The 19,946-nt window shown below is 43.7% G+C and overlaps 1 long non-coding RNA gene across 1 annotated transcript; it reads right to left on the reverse strand.

The window, feature by feature from the left end:
- Positions 1–1,436: 1,436 nt before the first annotated feature.
- LOC125940206 (uncharacterized) lies at positions 1,437–18,695 on the reverse strand. Its single transcript, XR_007463438.1, has 5 exons — positions 18,463–18,695; positions 13,119–13,321; positions 9,092–9,198; positions 6,135–6,237; positions 1,437–1,646 (listed from the first exon to the last, which is right to left on the reverse strand). It is a non-coding gene; the product is annotated as an uncharacterized LOC125940206 (long non-coding RNA).
- Between the last annotated feature and the right edge of the window lie 1,251 nt (positions 18,696–19,946).

Here is a 19,946-nt window from a genome sequence, read left to right on the forward strand (position 1 = left end):
CACGGGTAACGTATTCAATATAATACATTATTCATTGCTGCTAGAAGCCTGAATATTCCTGCGGAAAAACAAGAATATACAGTAACTCTGTTATGAACACGTCTTTAGCTTTTTTATAAGATAACTAGCTGAACTTTAATTTCTTTCACTGCTTTCACTTGTGGCTTCTACACGAAGAGTAGTCCTGGGACTTGAAGACAGTCTCTAGAATGTTTTTCTACGGGAATGCAATAATGAAGCAGGTGTCAATTCCCTCTTTTCAACGCTATCACAATACAGGTACCTTCCTGACACATCGTCATTTTGTCCTGGCTCCGCCAAAGTTTTTGTGATTTGTTGATGAAGGTTTTGTGATTTGATGGCTGCTTTTCTGCTTTCATTACAAAGGGCGAGTGCTTTGAATTCTTCCCTAGAACTGATGGCTCTCGGTGCGAGCACGACGCTTTCACGTGCACTCTGGTTGTTTTATGCTTGTTTGTTCCCGGGGAGAAGGCCACAGCGAAGCGAATGATGAGAGTACAAGCTGCAGTGTATCATCAGCCATAATTCTAGAAGGTATCTCGAGTTCACGATTGAACTCCGATCTTTCGGGCAAACTGACAGCTGGTCACCCTCAGGTCAGATCCCACGGTGGCAGAGGAGTCTCTTAAGCCCCAAATCAGCCATGCGCATTCCTTTGGTGCTTCCCACAAGGGAGCCCCTTCATCAGCACCCGCCCCGACGGCGGTAGGCCCAACATAGACTGACGCGCAAACCAAGGAGCTCACTTCCAGGCGACAGCAACTGCCACCCTCCGTGGAAGAGGTAACGACTGCGAAGGCTTCTCCTGACTCAGACAAGCTGACCGTCACGGAGAGCCACTAATTGATGCAAGGGGCCAACGTCGAGGACTTCCGTGGGATCTGCGTGGCCTTCGGTTACCCAGATTCCCACGCGCTTGCGATGTATGCGTGGACGATGGTGCAACATAGGAGGCGAAATCCGGTCGGAGGGTGTGACGTCATGTGCAAAGTTCTGTGAGCACTGCAATAGTTCTGTGAACACGTCTATAGGCTATTCTGTACCCATGCTCTATTCTAGTGGCTACTGTAGGAGATTAATAAAAAGCAAAAAGAGAGATATTGCAAAAATGCTGATGATATTGTTTAATTTATTTTGGCTACAGTCACTTGGAACTGAATCGCTACCAACTATTACTGCTTGAATTTTCATCCAGTACACTACATTTCCTATTTTAGTTTTTTTCGCATATATAAGTATTTATTCTATTGGTGATTTGGCCAATAGCTTTCGAGGGCATCTACCTTGTCTAAAGAAATAAGCATCAACAGCTTCCTCGTTCACGGTGCTGTGGCGATATTCTTCGTTGCCAGCGCCCGGGTGTCATAGTACATAATACATGTGAAATAAACGGCTACACATCCTTAGTAATATTTTTCACCATTGTTCACTTTATTGCGTTCGTGAACACAACTCCGGAATGTACACTTTTTGCACATCTGATCTGTCACACAAGCTGTTGAAGTAAGTATGACATAAGGTCCCTTTGCTTCTGAGCTTTATTTCATTTTCAGTATTATTCAAGCTTGCAGTAATCCACAGTTCACATTGTGGCTTCGTTTTGATGCGGCTTCCAAGTGGTTCACCTTAAATGAAGAAAACATCACCACAGCCAATTAGCGGAAACGCCCGTATAAGGTGTCACTGCTTCATTCAAGAAACTTGTTAAATACAAACTAGGTAGATTTTTCTTTAGGTTGATGGCCATCAGTAACATATTTTTTCCTTATGAAGTAAATCCCGCATAGGCTCAGGGTATCACGTATACTGTAATATTTAGCCGGATTGTGATGTGGCAGCAAATTTCGTTCAAAGCTTCCACTTAAGATGGCTTAAGTTGAAGAAAGGCGGCTTCGCTAACTGCCAATATTGTGACATTTTTCGCCCACGAAGAAGAAAATATATAAGTGATAAAATACGACTGCTTGAGCGTCTGCTTGGACTTTCCTTCTGGGTGGTGGTTCTCGGGAGTTGTAGCTAATTTCAGCAAAACTGTGGCCTTATTTGCTCTCAGAAGACAACAAATTTATTTACTAAACTTTCTTTAAAGAATAAGCAATTATAACATCATGCTACAAGATATAGTGTCAGAGCAAGCTGACTGCATTTGTTTCAGGCCTATCGTGGGTATCAGAGTAGCATTATTAAAGTACAGAAATTGACGTGAATAGGTTTATACAATCTTACCCATGAATTCACACCAACTATCTCTACTGCTGATTATACACGTGCTTTTTAGAAAAAATGTTTGTTATACACGTCTTGACTATACATGAATGCATGCCTGATCACCTAACAAATTCCGTCTCCTCATTGTTCAAGAGCACTGAAGGGGCACTGACACTATCTTACCCAAGTCTTAAGATCATATAGGCTTTATCAGTTTTGCTTATCAGCCAGTCGCTGTCATTACTTACAATTGTACATGCAGTTACGGACTGCTTACAGCAATAGCCCTTACAGTGATGCGCAAGGCAGCCATCACGTGTGTTCTTCACACGCATTTATGTACATGCACTAAACACAATTTCGTTTCTTAAAATGCCCTACCAACATGCCCAAACTGGCACGATCATGCACATGTGCCTCTGTACAGGTACTCCAGATTTAGCAATGAAATAGTCATCCCCATACAAATAAATATCACCCGCCGTGGTGGCTTAGTCAGCTAAGGCGTTGCGCTGCTGAGCACGAGATCGCTGGATCGAATCCTGGCCACGGCGGCCGCATTTTGATGGAGGCGAAATGCAAAAACGTCCATATGCTGGCGTTGTAGTGCATGTTAAAGAACCCCAGGTGGTCAAAATTAATCCGGAGTCCTCCACTACGGCGTGCCTCATAATCAGAACTGGTTTTGGCACGTGAAACCCCAGAAAGAACAAATAGATATGATGAAATATTCCGGGAGTCGATAATATAAAGCTACATTTAAAATAATCTGCTACAAAATCTATGCTTGCGAGCGCATTATAGGGCAGATTGCGTTCAGCCCTTTCAAAAATAATTTTAAAAAATATACGTGAGCTTATCAAATGTAAAAAAGTAACGTAAATCAAAATATGCATGAATAATAATAAAGCATTTCTATTACTAGGACAATGTGCTTTAAAGAAATCGGTGAGCCGATCTTATATCTTCATGTTTTATGTAGGGATCGTACATAGAGGTGGGTACGCATTTGCAAAATAAGAGCGTTACGTAAATGAAGAAGTCTTTTAAATATATTTCGTCACTCCATGAACAGATTGTTGTGCATTAGATTCCTGTGAACTGGTTCAGGATTTCTGAGGGAAGTTGTCCAGCTCACGCAAACGAGAGCTGGACATAAGTTGGAAGCATACACGGTTTATATGAAGCATTTTATCAGTACCTTCTTCTAACTTTTGTATTTATATCAACAAATATATTTCAAAAGACCGCAGCCACTGGCAGGAAAGTCTAGGAGGGTTCACAAAGAAAGATTCGCTATATTACATTCTCGCAACACCCGAGATAGTTTCTCGTAACATCATATTGTAGAATACCCAACGCCTCCCCATCACAGTGGGCAGCCGCTCTTTCCAGCACAGCCTTCGACTACCAGCGATACCTGATTGACCGGCCCAGCCGGATAGAAGCAGAAAACGGGGCCCTGGACTGAGGGCTCCATCCTTTGGGACTTCATTACAAAACAACAAAGAAATATTTCTGCTGCTGTTACTACTACTACTACTACTACTACTACTACTACTACTACTACTACTACTACTACTACTACTACTACTACTACTTCCACATTGTGGACTAGATAAAACTCTGCTCTGAAAAATATCTCGCGACGCAAAGAAAAAAGCGTCAAGACCCGGCCGCTTTGAATTACAACTGTCTCTATTTATTGAAGCTTCAGCAGACCCTACTATGCCTTCTTCCTTCTGGCTAGAAGAGTTGAGGCAGCGTGTAATTTGAGCACCATAGCCCTCCTTGTCCACACGCTGTTCTCAATAAAAGAGTGCGTTACACTAAGGTGAAGCATTATACAAGAAGCTCCCAGCAATCTTACGCAAGGTCTTTTTTAATTTTTTGTTTTACTATAAAAATGAATTTCTGCTTAGAAATTCGGCAAACTATTTTTATAATCTTAAACTAGACCTAATAGTGTCTATTATATTGACACATGTACTTAGTTATCCGTTTTGCTGAGACTGCATTTCACCCGCTCACAACTTAATGTTTCTGCTCAGAGCAAGACGCACCTGCATGACTTCGAACTTACAAGAAGGTTATCGTTGATTCTGTCGGTTGTGCATGCTGTCGCTGAACTTTGCGTAATCATAGAGAGAGAGAAACAACTTTATTTATACCATCCTAAAGAGAAAGAGGCTGCGAGAATAAGGCGAGAGAGGTTGTCCTACGCGTGGTAGGCCGCCTCTACCACCTCTGCCCACCTCAGGATAGCTTCCTGAAGTTCGGGGTTGTAGCTGCGCATGGCCGCCTCCAAAGCTCCCGTCTACTTAAAACTCTACAAAGGTTAGGGGGTGGGGAGTGGTTCTTGCATTGCCACATAATGTGGTTGAGGTCCGCTTTGCTAGAACGACAAAACTTGCAGGCTGAGGTAGGGTATTTTCCTTGGTGAATTTTGTGACGTAAGGCAGGGAATAGAAAAGTGTGATGAGACCGTATGCGCGACACTAATTGTGTATTAATTTTGGGAAGGCACGCGAGCAACAGAGATTTCATTGGAGCTTTCGACGAGTAATGTATAAAAGTTGACGCGCTTGACCCGCCGATCAGATTTTGACGAAACCACAGACCGCTAGCAGCTATCGTTGTGCTTTGAATGTCACTTGCCCATGTTCGCCCAATAAAGAGTTCATTTACTTGATTCACAGTGTTGCCACTGTGTTCTTCACCGTCACTACAGCGTGACATCTGGTGGAGGTATTTGTGCAATTATATACCGGAGGCCCCCGCAAAGCCGTGATTCGAGGCCGAACCGCAAAAGCAACACCAACGCCGCCCCGGGCCATTGAGGTAGTCGCAGACTACAAAACTTTCCCCCGAAGCACGTACTTCTACCTGAGGAGAGCAGAACGATGAACGCCATGCCGCTATCAACGGTCATGCTTTACAAACCCAGGGAGCCGCCTACGTTGCGTGGAGCTTCATAGGAAGGTCTGAAGACTTGGCTCCAGACTTTCAAGAGAGTCACCACTTACAACAAGATAGAACATCTTTTGTGTCACTGCGATCGATTTCAGTCGGAAAGACAAACATTATTGAACGCATTGCGACGACTTTACGATCAGCAGTTGTCCGTGCAGGTGCTCCTTGAAGACCCTCCCCATCGCCCGTCGGCCCACAGAGCTGAGAAGGCACTGTTGTCCTTCTTGAGGGCGACTCTATGTGAACTCCTTAGAATTGCTCAAGCCCTCCGCGTGCGTGCGCGAGCTCACCGTGTCCTCTCCCCCCCCCCCCGCTCCACTCTCTATCTCATCTTTCTATTCCCCCTCTCCCGTTCCTCAGAGTAGGGTAGCCAACCAGACGCATTTCTGGTTAACATCCCTGCCTTCTCTCTTTCTCTCCTCCACCTCCTCCTCCTGAAGACAAGCTCCGTCACGTCTATTTCTTTACAGCGATGCTGTTTATCTCTAGCCCTGCTGTTTACAACTTTAGGCTCAACTCTGGTATCGCAATGGTAATTAGACTCCATCTTCTCGAGATTTCACAAGTAGTAGCATCGTTAGTATGGTTTTCAGCGTATCGCGTCAGGAACGAGACTAGGTGTTCTGTTGCTATTTAGTGCAGCTTAGCGGCCCCGACGAGTTCTTGAACAGTAGACATTTCCGCTGTTTCGTTGTAATAATAATTCGGTTGTGGTAATTACCTTGAACTGTTTCGAATCGAAATCAACCGCAATTTTCTCGCTCCTGAGTTTAACCGAAACTGTAGCGTTTTCAGTGAAGCGAAACGAATACCGGAACTGAAAAAGTTTCTGGTCGACACTCTGCCCTTAATATATCGTTAAATGTATTATCGGAGTCAGCCCAGTGTGTCCGACAAACTAGTGATACTTAAGAAATGAATGAGAAACTTACCACTATAAGCAAATGTCATTGGGCGCACATTGACAACCGCAGCAAGTTGCACGAGAGTACAGGAACTGCCAATATGGTGGGTCAAGAGCGTATCCGTAGGCACCTGTATGGTCGAACACAATTCAGTAAGGTCTGAATTAAAATGGTTTCGGACTTTTTTACAACACCGAGTCTGTGAGAGACACTCTCTCAATGACTGCGGACTAAATTTACCTACCTCGGGTGCTTTACACTCCATGCAAGTGTAAGTAAATGAAGCGTTTCGCATCGGTCGTCAATCAAAATGTGGCTGGTAAAAGCAGCAATCAATGACGCTAGCTAGTTCTCAGTAGGAGCAGGTGCGACAGTCACCTAACATTAGATATATCAGTAAACCGTAATGAAATTCATTTAATTTTAGTCGTGTAAAATCACAGAGGTTTTATATTAGTATAACATGTTATCCGTAATATTGAGTGATGTAAAGCGAAAAAATACGAAATATTCGAAAATATTAAAACGAATAGGCGGGCTAGTTGGTTTGGCATCATAATGAAACTTTTGCGCACACAACACGAAACCACAACGAAGAAGTACACAAGGACTAGCGCAGTCCTTGTGTACTTCTTCGTTGTGGTTTCGTGTTGTGTGCGCAAAAGTTTCATTATGATGCTGCGCTAGTCCTTGTGTACTTCTTCGTTGTGGTTTCGTGTTGTGTGCGCAAAAGTTTCATTATGATTCGAAAATAGGCCGTTTCGAATATATCTGGAAACAAGAAATTGTGATTAGCATTGATTTTAAAAGACATTGCTGGAAACATCTACTGGGCTGGCTTTCATTTCCCTAATCATTTTGTCGCAATTCATTTCCACTTCGTAAACATTGCAATGAAGTATAGCAAACGATATTCATTAAAACATACTCTTATTTAAGGACTCCCTGCCAGATACGCAGTGCTCGCGCAGTGGTCTTAGCATTGTACCGTAGTTAGATTTGGCTGCTAGTAAAACAACATCAGATGCTCAAATTTATTCCTGTGCGCTTTACTACAGCGTCTCTCTAAGCCGCAGTGTTGTATTGGTACTGTAAGACCCATGAGTCAATCGGTCATTCTCAGAGTGCATGAGAATATACAATTCAGCTGCACAACTCCTGATACTGATAGGAGGAAAGAGAAAAGCAAAAGGCAGGGAGGTTAACCAGAATAACGTCCGGTTGGCTACCCTACACCGGGGAATGGGAACAGGTACACAAATATGACAGGGAGAGAGAGGAGGGAAGGAAAGAAGGAAATTAGCGGTGACTTCGGTGACGCGTGTGGTATTGCACTATTAGTCAAAGACCGAACACATTTCCCGAAGGAAGCACTGACAGTACGTGAATGTGTCACAACAGCACCCGACTGTAGTTCGATTCTACAAGCGTAACCTATACGGGTTTATAAGAAAGAAAGCTTCGCAATTCAATAAAAAATTGTCCTGGTCCAGGATTGTAACCCTGTACCAACATCTTATCATGGCGGTCATTTTACCATCTGAGCTAACCAGGGGGCCAGCCGATCGCAGAAAGAGTGCGAATTATTCGACAGCTCGAATATGGCACGCAGAATATAGCAAATCATTTCTGCGAAAGCCCGTAACGCAGAGGAACGTTTATGAAATGAAAGAAATTATCTTCCAACTGACTGTATCGTGAAGCTATAAGGAAATAATCATAGAGGTTGCTTAGAAAGAAAATATTAAGGTTTCTTTATAGTTTCGCTGTATCATTCTCTAATGGATGGATGCACCCCCATTTCTTTCTTTCAAAGACGGTCCGGCTTTTATTTTATTTCGTATAGTCACTATCACAATAATTATTCAGAAAGGGTCGAATTTCTCAGTTGTTCTTTTTATAAAGGGAGTGATTGAGTAAAGACTTCATTTAAAAACAAGGCATTGATGGGTGACCTTGTGTTTAGGCGGCCTCGAGCCCCTGGCCCCGCGTGGCTTCTTCAGTACTCTTGATGACCCTGGCCTGCAGGTCAGGGTCGAAGCTGAGCAACATGGTCACCCACTGCTCAGTATTATTTATGTCAATATTCCTATGATCTTTCGCTGGAGACAACATAATGTGGAACAGATCTGTTTTTTGCTTACAATGGTTTCAGGTGTTAGGGCATTGGGCCGGGTAATAATAGTGATTGGCTACGGGGTTGGGGCAGGTATTTGTCTGGAGTCGTCTCCAACCTACTTCTTGTCGCTTGTTAAGCGATTTGTGTGCTGGCTGGTACACTGTCCTGGCTAACCTTTATTGCTGAGTTATTTCCTGGTAACTGACCATGCGAGCCCTCTCTGATCCTAGCATAACCCACCCGGGCACTCGGTTGGTGAATCCTAGAGCGGCAGTGTGGGCGGCATCGTTGCCGGTTAGCGAGGAGTGTGCTGATGCCCCAATGATTTGGATCAGTCATGGGTGTTGGTTGGTCTCTAGTATGTGTTTTACGGGAGCCTCGAACCCACGACCTTTGGTGGGAGTTGAACCGATTACCTTTGGTGTTAATTAGGGCGAGGTTAATTAAGGGGCGTTTAATTAGGGTACGGTCAATTAAGGCACTGGAGCGCGCGTTCTTTTGTCGGAAAAAAACAAGTAATAAGAAGCAACAACGCATTCGAATGAGAATGTCAAGTGATTTGATGAATGTCTCTTGAGCGCGCAGGCTTTTGCCTTCACCCTCTTTGGCGTATGCTAAAGTGACTGTCAGTTTTTTTTTCTGTATGCCGAGGCGTTGTACAGCGGGGCAATTGCTGACGTAAAAATTGTAATTTTTATTCCCACTCTGACGAAGGTATGTTGTGACAAGCTTTGCTGCCCTCTGACATAATTAAATATTACAGAAAAATTTACCTGAATTTCTTCTATTGTTGCATACAGGGTAATACTGAGAAAGGTGAAGTGTGTGTCGCTTCACTTTTGTGATTGATTACTGGCGTACTTACTCATAATCGTCGTTGAGTTAACAAAGTTGTGCTTTTCCTTCCGTATTGAACTTTCCTTCAGGCGAATATTTGTCTCGTAAAATTGCATACGAAACTTTGCAATTGGCCTGGAAATAACATAAAGAAAAATATTTTAGTTTTCTTTTACCTATTTGTACGTTTGAACATGTTTCAAATTGCGTCTATCAATATAGAGCTCAGAAAGAAAAATAGTTATAGCATCCTTGTAGAAATCATTACATTTTTTTTTCAGGAAAGTCGCACATGTGACACGTATGTGTCGGTGTTGCAGTGTCTACAGCTTACCGTGAATAATTCAGTCCATTCTTGAATGCTTTATTTGGTTTAAACATATATCTGAATCATAATCTACGGACAACGTAGTTTACGTTTTGCGATATACTGCTATTTTGTAGTTTAGGCTGAATAGATCAGCCTGATATAGCGTCTTCACGTGCAAGCGTTTTCGTGAAAAGAAGAAAGCTGTATATGTAATACGTTTATGGACGGACAATCCCAATTTTATAATAAATGCCTCAAGGTGAATAACGGTAATTCTTAGAGGCGCGATTACGCAAAGGTCCCTTAAAAATATAATCTAAGATCTTCAAGAAAAATTACCATGGGATGACCAAGTGAATTTTGCATTGCAAGATTACCTCCATAACAGTTATTTTGAATAGAAACTGTTACATATTTCAAGTGCCAGACATGCTAATACATTGCAAATTTTGGTTTGTCTTCGACGGGAGTGTATATTGAAATTTTGGAGCGCACTACTAGCTAATATTTACCATGTGCGTGGATGCACAGTACCACTTTAAGATAACGCCTTTCAGCATGCCTCCCGCCTTCCCTAAATTGCCTAAGTTGTTCCCGTACCGCCTAAAAACGACGATTTCGCACCAGCACCTCGGCTTCTTTCCTGATTACAGCCTTATGAAACAATACTTTTTCCTACCGCATGCGATACGGGCGGGCTACAAGTGCATGAAAATAATGTCTCTTGTTTTGAAATAATGTTTCCTAACCCAACCTACTTTCATTCTTTGAATAGGCAATCAATATTAGTTTTATTTATCGTGTTCTTTTGCAGAATAATGGATTGGCCTTTGGAAAGCAAGCACAGTTGTTTAAACAAGCATTGATAGATTATCATTCCGCGTCCTCTCGCCCGGTTTGTAGAATTCAGATAATGTCATTAGTAACGGGCTGTTATATGCTTCGTACAAGAGCATTGCGCTGGCTTTTCTGTGTATCTTCGACTTCTCTGTAAGACAAGTACAGCACAAATACAATTGTTGCACAAGTATTTTGATGGACCCTCTGGGTAATTGTATATTCGTGCAATACATATTTTCTTGCAAAATAACAAATAAAATGGACGCTACCAGTCGCGTGAGTAAGCACAGAGCAGCACATGTGCATTGCGATTCAATGATACACCACGAAGTATATGACACGCGTAATTACCGGAAGCGGTGTTGTCATAATACATATGCAAGCCACTTTAATGAGAATCGGTGTTTATTGTCTCCAGCCAGCAAGATGATCATTGCATGGCGAAAAATACGCCCATTGATCATAAGTTTCCCCAGCCTTGTGCTAGCGGACACCATCATATATCTGAAAATTTCTAAATTTATCAAAGCGCTGAGTTGGTCGCCGTTTTCGACTGTGCTTATTCTCTCTTATAGTTCATTTTGTAACCCTAATTAGCCATTGATTACATGTGCGGCGCATTACATGGTCGGTCCAAACGTTTTCTACGGGGTAATCATTGTTACAATAATACCACTTCGAGAAAGACACGAATTCTTGCATAAGAACTTACATGAACGTTGTCATCTACTTTAGAACAACAAATAAAATATTCTAATCAGAGTGCGTTTACGAAGCGAATAGCGGTGTACATCCCGGTATGCTAGCGATCACCAGCGATTTGGATGGAACATAGGATCAGTCGTGCATAATACCCCCCGGGATTGGACTCGTGGCTCAGATTTCTGTGACCGACTGAAAGTGTGCACCGCTATCGTTCTGGTGCCAGTGGCATATGTTTTGCTGGGAACAAGTACCCCCCTAAAGAGATAAATTCCTAACACACTTTTTTTGCCAGTGTTCTTCACTTCACCAGAAGGACAACGTGATGAAATAATGTTGTCATATATGGTGCGTAGCAAAATTAGGTCAACTCGGGTGCTATGCACATTGTGCTTTTGGACAGCCAGCTGCCGTATCTCGAACTAGCAAACATCCTAACTTTCTCTCCGCACAGAAAGTTGCATTAGACGCAGAGCTCTGCGAAGCGCACATGACGCAATGATGAAACATGGCACTAACGTTAAGCCGATTGCGTACGACGTCAGCTTATGGGCTTCGTTTTGCGGAGAAGCAAAATAAATATCCCAAGTGGGGCAAGCTGTTTGAAATAAATATTTATAATTGCTTTTTAATTTATACGCATAAATTTGTCAGCAGAGTCGTCTTTTAAAAGATGTCGAACGAAGGTTGTCAAACCAAAGTACCTCCTTGGTTTAGGGCTGGCCGCCCTTCATCTACATTTGCCTGTGCACCATTGTCTTGTACAGAAGTAACATTGTGCAGAAGTAACTATCAAGAAATAAGTTGCGGTAGAACCTGATTTAAAAAAAGTCGGTCGATTTTACCGGAAGTATATTCAAGTACATGCCCCTCGAATGTGATTCGGTTCGAGTTCATAGCACAAGAACACGAATAATACCCACACTTTCCCCAATCTAGATTCAAAACACTGTGAAACGCGTGGTGCATAAGTTGAAGAAAGCAATCTTTCAGTAGACTAACATCGTTGCCCTAACGGCTGATTCTAGTTTATGACACAGCCAACGTGGCCAATTTACACGCAATGGCCCCGGAAGCAAACTTCTCGTTCGCGACGGCTTTCGTACGGGAATGTTAGGCTACACCATACTTCACTCGCTTTTATGAAACGCAAACTCTGTTCCGTTTGTCATGCGCTTGGGATGTATTTTTCAGAACTACATCGTCATTGTGATCGACAAGAACTGCTTGAGAGAAAACGATTAGGTAACAGGCTATTCAGTCGTGATGGACTAAAAAAGCTATTCAAACCACCGTATCATGTTTTATTACGGGCGCTCTTTATCCGTGGGCGATCGTTGTGTGAATATAAGTTTGTGATCTGCCTTGTCTAAGTCTTCTAATGGCTAAACCGCCATTTTAGGGGGTACTGTACAAAATATGTTTTTTTTTCAAGGTAAACATTGATAGAAAAGTCATAAGAGAAGAGGAACCGTGACAAGCGAAGAAAACTGAACTAAACAAATTTACCGACGATTACGATACTCCCTAATGCGAAATTTGAGCGCAGCTGTCTACGCGTTTTAATTTCCCGATATTTTGGCTGGCGTGGACAATCTGTCGGGGGGGGGGGGGGGGGCACGTTGCAAACGGAGCGACGTGTGGAGCGACTGCCTCGCTAGTGGGGAGATCGCGAGAATGAGCTCGTGGTTGACGCGTGGGCGTGATTCATAGCACCCACCGCAAACCAACCTGCCAGACGATGTACGCTACTCTGGCCCCATCTCGTAGCCATGGTCGTCGCAGTGTGTGTCTTGCGCTGGACTACGCTTTTCTTCTCACGCTTTCTCCATACCCTCCTTCCTCGTCCATATCCTCCGTTTGCTCTTTCATCAACTGAGCTCGTTCGCTCTGTTACGCCCGGAACACATTTGCTCGACCCACCACCGGGCGCCTGAAAGCTGCGCTCTAAAAAAGGAGTGTTAAACAGCTCGCAGATTGTAAAATCTACTCACGACAAACTCGTAATAATACGCACCGGATACAAGTCCATTATTCAAAAGCAGAAAACTTTAAGTCGTGTTATGCATCTACCATCGGTTAATATCATGCTCTCTCCTTAACATCTGAAAGCTAGCGGGAATTCTGGAGAGCATTTAAAAAAATCATTTTTTAAAGAATAACACAAAGGTCGCAAGTAAAAATATTTCTGTAAAGCCATTACCAGTAAGTAGCGTTGCTCGCCAGATCATCATGCAGTTTTTGTGTGGAGCTTAGGTTGCGATAAGTGAAAGTCTTCTCCAACTCGCGTTTCTCGGTGTTGATAATGGCCGAAAAAGGTGCCATGATACATATAGCATTGTTTTCTCCTCCAGGTACTTTGTACGTCCTTTGCACCATGACGTAATGCAGACGTCTCGAGAAAAACTGCAACGGTAAAAGAACATCTGTGAGTATGAAGCCGTTTCTTCTAGCCTGATATGACTGCTGGAATTTCACTAATATATGGTACTGATCATAATTCTGCTTGTACAATTTTTTCCATGCAATCACTATTATTTAGAAAGTTGGTGGACATGTGTAGCACCTTATCTTGGTTTACCTGAGCTTTGTCTAGTTTATGGGAGATTTTCGAAAGTGTCGTTACTATAAAAAAACACTGTATTTTGTATTTGTTGGCAATACCCTTACCAAAATAGGGTACAGCTTTTGGCAATGGTAAAGCTATGTGCTTATTGTTGGTATTTTTTGCTTCCCTTTATTAATCCATCACTGTTGCTTAAATTCCAGCTTCGTTTTTGCATACCTCTCGCCTCCTCCCAGGCTCTGACGTGGATTAGCTGTGTCAGCACAGTGCCGCAGATGTACACATATATATATATATATATATATATATATATAAATGCAAAATAATCGAGAAGGCAGGAAATCGAGGGGCCCGATATTAAGAGTCATATCGTATGAAGCCAACAAACAATGACAGAAAAAATAGCACACACACTCACACATGTGTATATACATACATATATATATATATATATATATATATATATATATATGTGTGTGTGTGTGTGTCGAATTGCAGCAGGAGAAAATAATTCTACATTACGACTGTATGCTGATCGACATTCTGTTGTCAATGATTGCCAGCGAGCCCACCTATGCTTCGTGCAAATACCATAAACACCATACAAAACATTCACATACAACTTGAGCTGATATATACGTATAAAGTAGCCAGACCTCTAAATAAAATTACAAATGGTAATCAGTAGTTTCTTCGACCAACTTGTTTTTCGTTTACTGAGCGGCTTGTTGTCCGACAGTGTAATTGTCCGTTGCTGCCCCATCCGCAAGAATAAGCATGGGGCACTATCACACAAGATGCATGGAATTCTTTCAATGTATAGAAACATCTTTCGTACTGTACTGTGCACACACCTGTGTTCGTTATTCTCCTGCACGCAAACACCATAAATCGCTTTGGTCTTCGTGGCATCACTTCGTAGAAATATTACATTGCGCGTCGACCCATTAGGCGTACGCTGTTCGGCATCCCGTGAGAGCGGTATGGTTCATAACTATTAGGAACTGCCTGATAATTATATTTTGTCACTATTTGCGGTATATAAACATGAACAATGCATTTTATACAGGGTAAATAGGACAAAAACAAACGCAGTTTAGGCAATGCCGTTAGTTGTGCGGCACTTATTTAACCACTCCGCCTCAGAGCGATTCAGACATATGCGCGCGGTATGTAATTTTTTTACAGTGACGCTGTCTATGGCTAGGTTCTGCCAGATCGCGTCCGTTGACAAAACGACGCGTAGAACAACAATTAGAAAAAAGTGGGCCGATCGTGATGACAGTGCAGGAAGGGTCCAAGCGCAACGGCACATACCCCTGTTATCCAGTGGCCGTGCCCCTGTCATGCGGGCCTATCCTGGTGAAAGGGTTCAAGTTCAATGGAACATACACCTGTATAGCTCGGATACCTTTAATGCACCCTTTAACTACCCTTGTCACACGTTTGACCCGAAGACCGAAAAACAATGCGCTGGAGCGATGAACGCCGTCGCCCATATGCTAGTCTATGATGATGCGTGTCGAAATGTCAGTTATAAAACGTAATAGCCTACGAACCAATACCTGTGTCTCATTCTCCCTTGACATAGCTATTTCCCTAGCGACGTCATCAGTTGCCCCTTGGACTCGGTATGGGTAAGGCCCATGTGACTAGCTCCGAAGAGGAAGAGCGCGCCTTCAAGGCGCGCCGGTGCGCTCAACAGCATGTCGTTGGCTAGGTTCTGCCGGATCACTAGGTTCTGCCGGATCGCGTCCGTGGACAAAACGACGCGTAGAACAACAATTAGAAAAAAGTGGGCCGATCGTGGTGAAAGCGCAGGAAGGGTCCAAGCACAACGGCACATACCCCTGTTATCCAGCGGCCGTGCCCCTGTCAGGTGGGCCTATCCTGGTGAAAGGGTCCAAGTTCAATGGAACATACATCTGTAGGCTCGGAGACCTGTAATGCGCCCTTTACCTACCTATGTCACACGTTTGACCTGAAGACCCAAAAACAATGCGCCGGAGCGATGAACGCCGTCGCCCATATGCTAGTCTACGATGATGCGTGTCGAAACGTCCGTTATAAAACGTAATAGCCTACCAACCAATACCTGTGTCTCATTCTCTCTTGACATAGCTATTTCCCTAGCGACGTCATCAGTTGCCCCTTGGACTCGGTATGGGTAAGGTCCATGTGGCTAGCTCCGAAGAGGAAGAGCGCGCCTTCAAGGCGCGCCGGTGCGCTCAACAGCATGTCGTTGTTGAAAATAAAGTTGAAAAGGTGGTGCCTCTGCGCGAGCACTGGCTTGAAAGCGATCTGCAAAGCGGACAGTCTAGGCGCACCGAGTGCCGGTAGCTTCTTGTGCGTTGTCGAACCCATACGCTTGCGCGTAGCACTCGTTCCCGAAGAGATCACAAACTTTCCATTGCGATAGCAGTTATATGTACACTCCTGGCACACTACTGCCGTCGCCGTCGCCGTAGATGTGGACGTCGCTGTGAGGTTCCGCATTAAGTCCAAGAGCGATAAAATCGCCGCCGCGCGCCGTATGCTGTATGTGCGAGTGAAAGTGTGCGAGGCTGAGCCGGCGATCGCGGCTCAATCTCGCAAACTGAAGGGAGGGAAGCGGTATAAGGAAGCGCGCCGTTTTCCAGTCGTGCGCAACGCTCCGGATGTACGGTACAGAGAGGAGGGGCAGTGGGGCGCCACGTTCTCCTCCGGGCGGCCCGAGTGGCCGCGCACAGCCGCGGGGACCGCAAGGCTCCGCGGGATGCCGGCGGGAGGAAAGGGGGCGTTCATCACCGCGCGCGCCCGCGCGGCTCGCTCTATCTCGAAAGCCATCTGCGACGGAGACAGAGTCCGCCACGCGCTACGTTTTGGCGGCTTAGTTCGCGTTGACGAGGGAGGCGGCCACGAAGGTCAATTCGGTCGCCGCTACTGCCACGCTTCCTCACTCCAGCATTTTGACAGCGAGTTGCCGCGTAAATCAAGTGAGATGTGTTCATGTTTGCTTGTGCACCCGCGACACCATGCTTGGTAATTTAGGTAGTATGCCTGCGTTTACAAGTTGACACGGGCGATAAAACTAGCGTCCTAACTCCGCGTAGCTTTCCATTAATTTGCTATCGCAATCAATGATTCGCCTTTCTTGCGAAACTGCGAATTTCCAGCATCCAAATGAAGCAGCACATCGCAACCAAAAGTAAAATATAATAAAAATGTGAATATGACTTTCACTTACGATAAATATCCACTCCGTTTTTTTCTTATGGCCACGGCCCGCGTCATCAAAATTATGTAAATGAATACGCGGAACGGTCACCTTAGTCATTCACTTTTTTCTGACTTGATGTGGCATAATAATGTGGATTCAATTAGTACAATGGTACTTAGAAAAGTGTGTTATTTTAAGAGAACCTTGGGGGAGCTTCGAAATAGCTAAAAAAATCACAGCATATCCACGGGGTGAATGATGATGAGTGGGCGAAGCTCCGGAGGGAATCATCGGATCTCCCGCTTAAGGGGACGCTAGCACAAACGCGTTAGAAACGTGCAGTTCTCTCTAGTAAGGGGGAGCGGCCACAGCGTCTTACGCAGCCATTTACACATGCCGGAACGTGCACCGCGTTTGCCGACGCCATCACATGACTGCTGAGAGAGTATACCCCCCCCCCCCCCCGTATTCATAAACGCTTTTCGATTGAACTTGACTTGCCACCGCCTTGGGCAGTGCGTTCGAAACGCGTTGAAGGTAAGGCGGAGAGGCCACAGCGTCTTACACCAGCTTCTTACACGGGCCGTAACGCGCTAGCACAAACGCGTTAGAAACGCGCTAGAAACGCGGCCTTTCGTTAATGTTGGGTATTTATTGCCATCCTGGTGCGTGTGTCTACGTGCGCTTCGTGGCGTAGTGGGCTAACGCCGCGCGATCGGAAGCGAGGGGTCCCTGGTTCGATTCCGCGCTACGGACACAACTTCGGTATTTTTTTCCCCTTTTTTTCTCAGACTGGTTACACACTACTACTACTACGACGGGGACGGAACGGGTGCCGCTATAAGAGCTTCGCTCCTAAAATTGCGGCTTACGAGTCTCAGTATACCTTATGTTGTGATACACTTCAGTGGTCTTGTCTCAGAAAAGTGTGGAGGGCAATAGTAAGGTCAAAATTGCTCACAAGACAGCGATGAGATTTATATATCGACGTCACGACCGCCCTTTGTCGCGCTCAGTTTATGCGGGAAACTATCTATTGACACCCTCGAATTGAGGCGAGCGTTTCTGCGCATTTTGGCCCTTAACAAGATTTTGAAGTCAGATTATGGTTGATATGCAACACATGCTTCTATAGGCCTTCAGAGCTACACGTCGCAGTCACTCGTCAAATATCGAGATGTTTATGCGTTTTGAAGCTGCCTTAAATATTATTTCTTGCCGTTTGTAGTGGAAATTTAAGTGTACTTTAAGTGTCATTGCGGCAACTGCTTTTATAGGGAACAATACAGTTAACACTGAACTACGTTCAGTGTTAACTGTATTGTTCAGGTGACTTTTCAATTGCCTTATATATCAGGTAATGACATGATATCTTATGCGTGAAGGAAGTGCCTAAACATACTAAATAATAATTTAGAGCTAATTATTAGTTCTAGATTGTATCCACTTGGCCAATATAGCGCTTAATTGGGATAGCAATGTGTATAAATAAAAAAAACAAGGTTCCAGATTGTGTTGGCACGAAATTGGATTGTAAAATGATGACATGGATATATAAATGCTACGGAGGAAGTTTAACATCTGCACTTGTATGCCTCGTAATTCATTTTCTCATCTTTTAACGCAAGCAGACTATAAATGGCCTCCTCCCCCTATGAAGTTAACGTAATGGATTAAGATCTCTCAGAGACGCAAGCTTGCGTGCTTATGACGGTGATCATAAGATCGCGATGTCTGAAACGAGCGACGTGGCATTGGTTATACAGGAGTGCTTTCACTTACCTCCCATCCATCCATTATGCTTAAAGGACGTTTTTCCTGCCAATATGCTGAAACGCGTCCAGGCATTTGAGCAAGGACGAAACAAGGAAACGAAATTATTAGCAGCATCCTTAGTAGCGGCATATTTCTTATCACGCGAGAGCACACCAAGATGGCTTCACCTATGTATTTTCAGTACCGACTCACAGCGCCGCAGCAGGAACTAAGTGCTCTAAACAAATGTCTTGACAGGATTTTCTATTGTCCCTACGCTGATGCTAGTTCCTTAAACGTTCCGTGTACTCAAACAGAAATGTATGCATCATGCAGTTCTTAAGCATATGACTTAAAAACACGATATATATATATATATATATATATATATATATATATAATGTGTATGAGTGCGTGTGTGTGTGCCTGAAAGAAAGATACCGCAGGTCCGGGCGTTGTCTTATTGTAAGAATGCTTCCGAAGTCAATATGTCTTTTTCGCATTTCTGCGTATTGTCGTTTAAATGTGTCCCACCTACCCAGGCTTACAGAATCTGTTTTTAAGCGCATATATATATATATATATATATATATATATATATATACAAAGAGACAGAGAGAAAGCGCGACAATCATGGCTACAAGGCCTAAAGCGGTGACACATTTCTTCTCAGAACGCACTTCGATATCTGCCCGAAACATTGTATTGTCACGTTTTTCACTTTAGCACCGGTATTTTTCTCGTGGTTTCTGCAGGCTCCCGTTTTGAATATGTACGTTATCCTCGAACTTGCATGCGACACAGCAAAAGCGCACATAGGTTTTTGGCATACAAGTGTTGCCATCAGTACTAACAGTAAAGGTGCGTTGGTTGTCGGCTCTGTTCTCTACACAATACCACAACTTAATAGCACTAATTTAGCATTCTCAATGCAACTTAAATACTCCTTCAAGCGCATAATTCTTTAAGGGGAAAAAGATTAGTTTCTTCGGCGTTTTGCGCTGTTTTAAACTTAATATCTTTCTTTCGTTCTTTCGCCTGTTTTCGTACTGGAATTGACGCCTTTATTGCTGAATGCCAACCACTTCTGAATGCCAATCACCACCGTATGTGGCCTTCACTGACACAAAAGCTCATGCTCTGTTTATTCAGGGTGTAGTATGCGTGCGTACGCATACTCCATATTTTTTTCCGCTAAATATTTTCTTTCCTTGTGTCACATGCTCTGAAATTGTATTCTTCTCCCATGGGTAATGATAATTTGAGTCTGAGTCGTCAGTCTTCGTCAAAGAGTGTAATACAACTACTTTGCAGCAAAATCAAAAGCGGAGTTAATAGCAATTCTATCTTCTACTGCTGCTTTTCCGCGGCACATGTCTTGCTAGGACATTTTAACTTCTGTAATTATGCTAATTTGCTAATCGCTAATTGTGTAAAAATCTTCTCATTCCTGTTCATCACTACGTTCAATGAAGGTAGCATGATAGCTATGTGTACTGTACAGGTCAGTA

The sequence above is a fragment of the Dermacentor silvarum genome, chromosome 9 (assembly GCF_013339745.2).
Source record: "Dermacentor silvarum isolate Dsil-2018 chromosome 9, BIME_Dsil_1.4, whole genome shotgun sequence".
NCBI classification, from domain to species: domain Eukaryota; kingdom Metazoa; phylum Arthropoda; class Arachnida; order Ixodida; family Ixodidae; genus Dermacentor; species Dermacentor silvarum.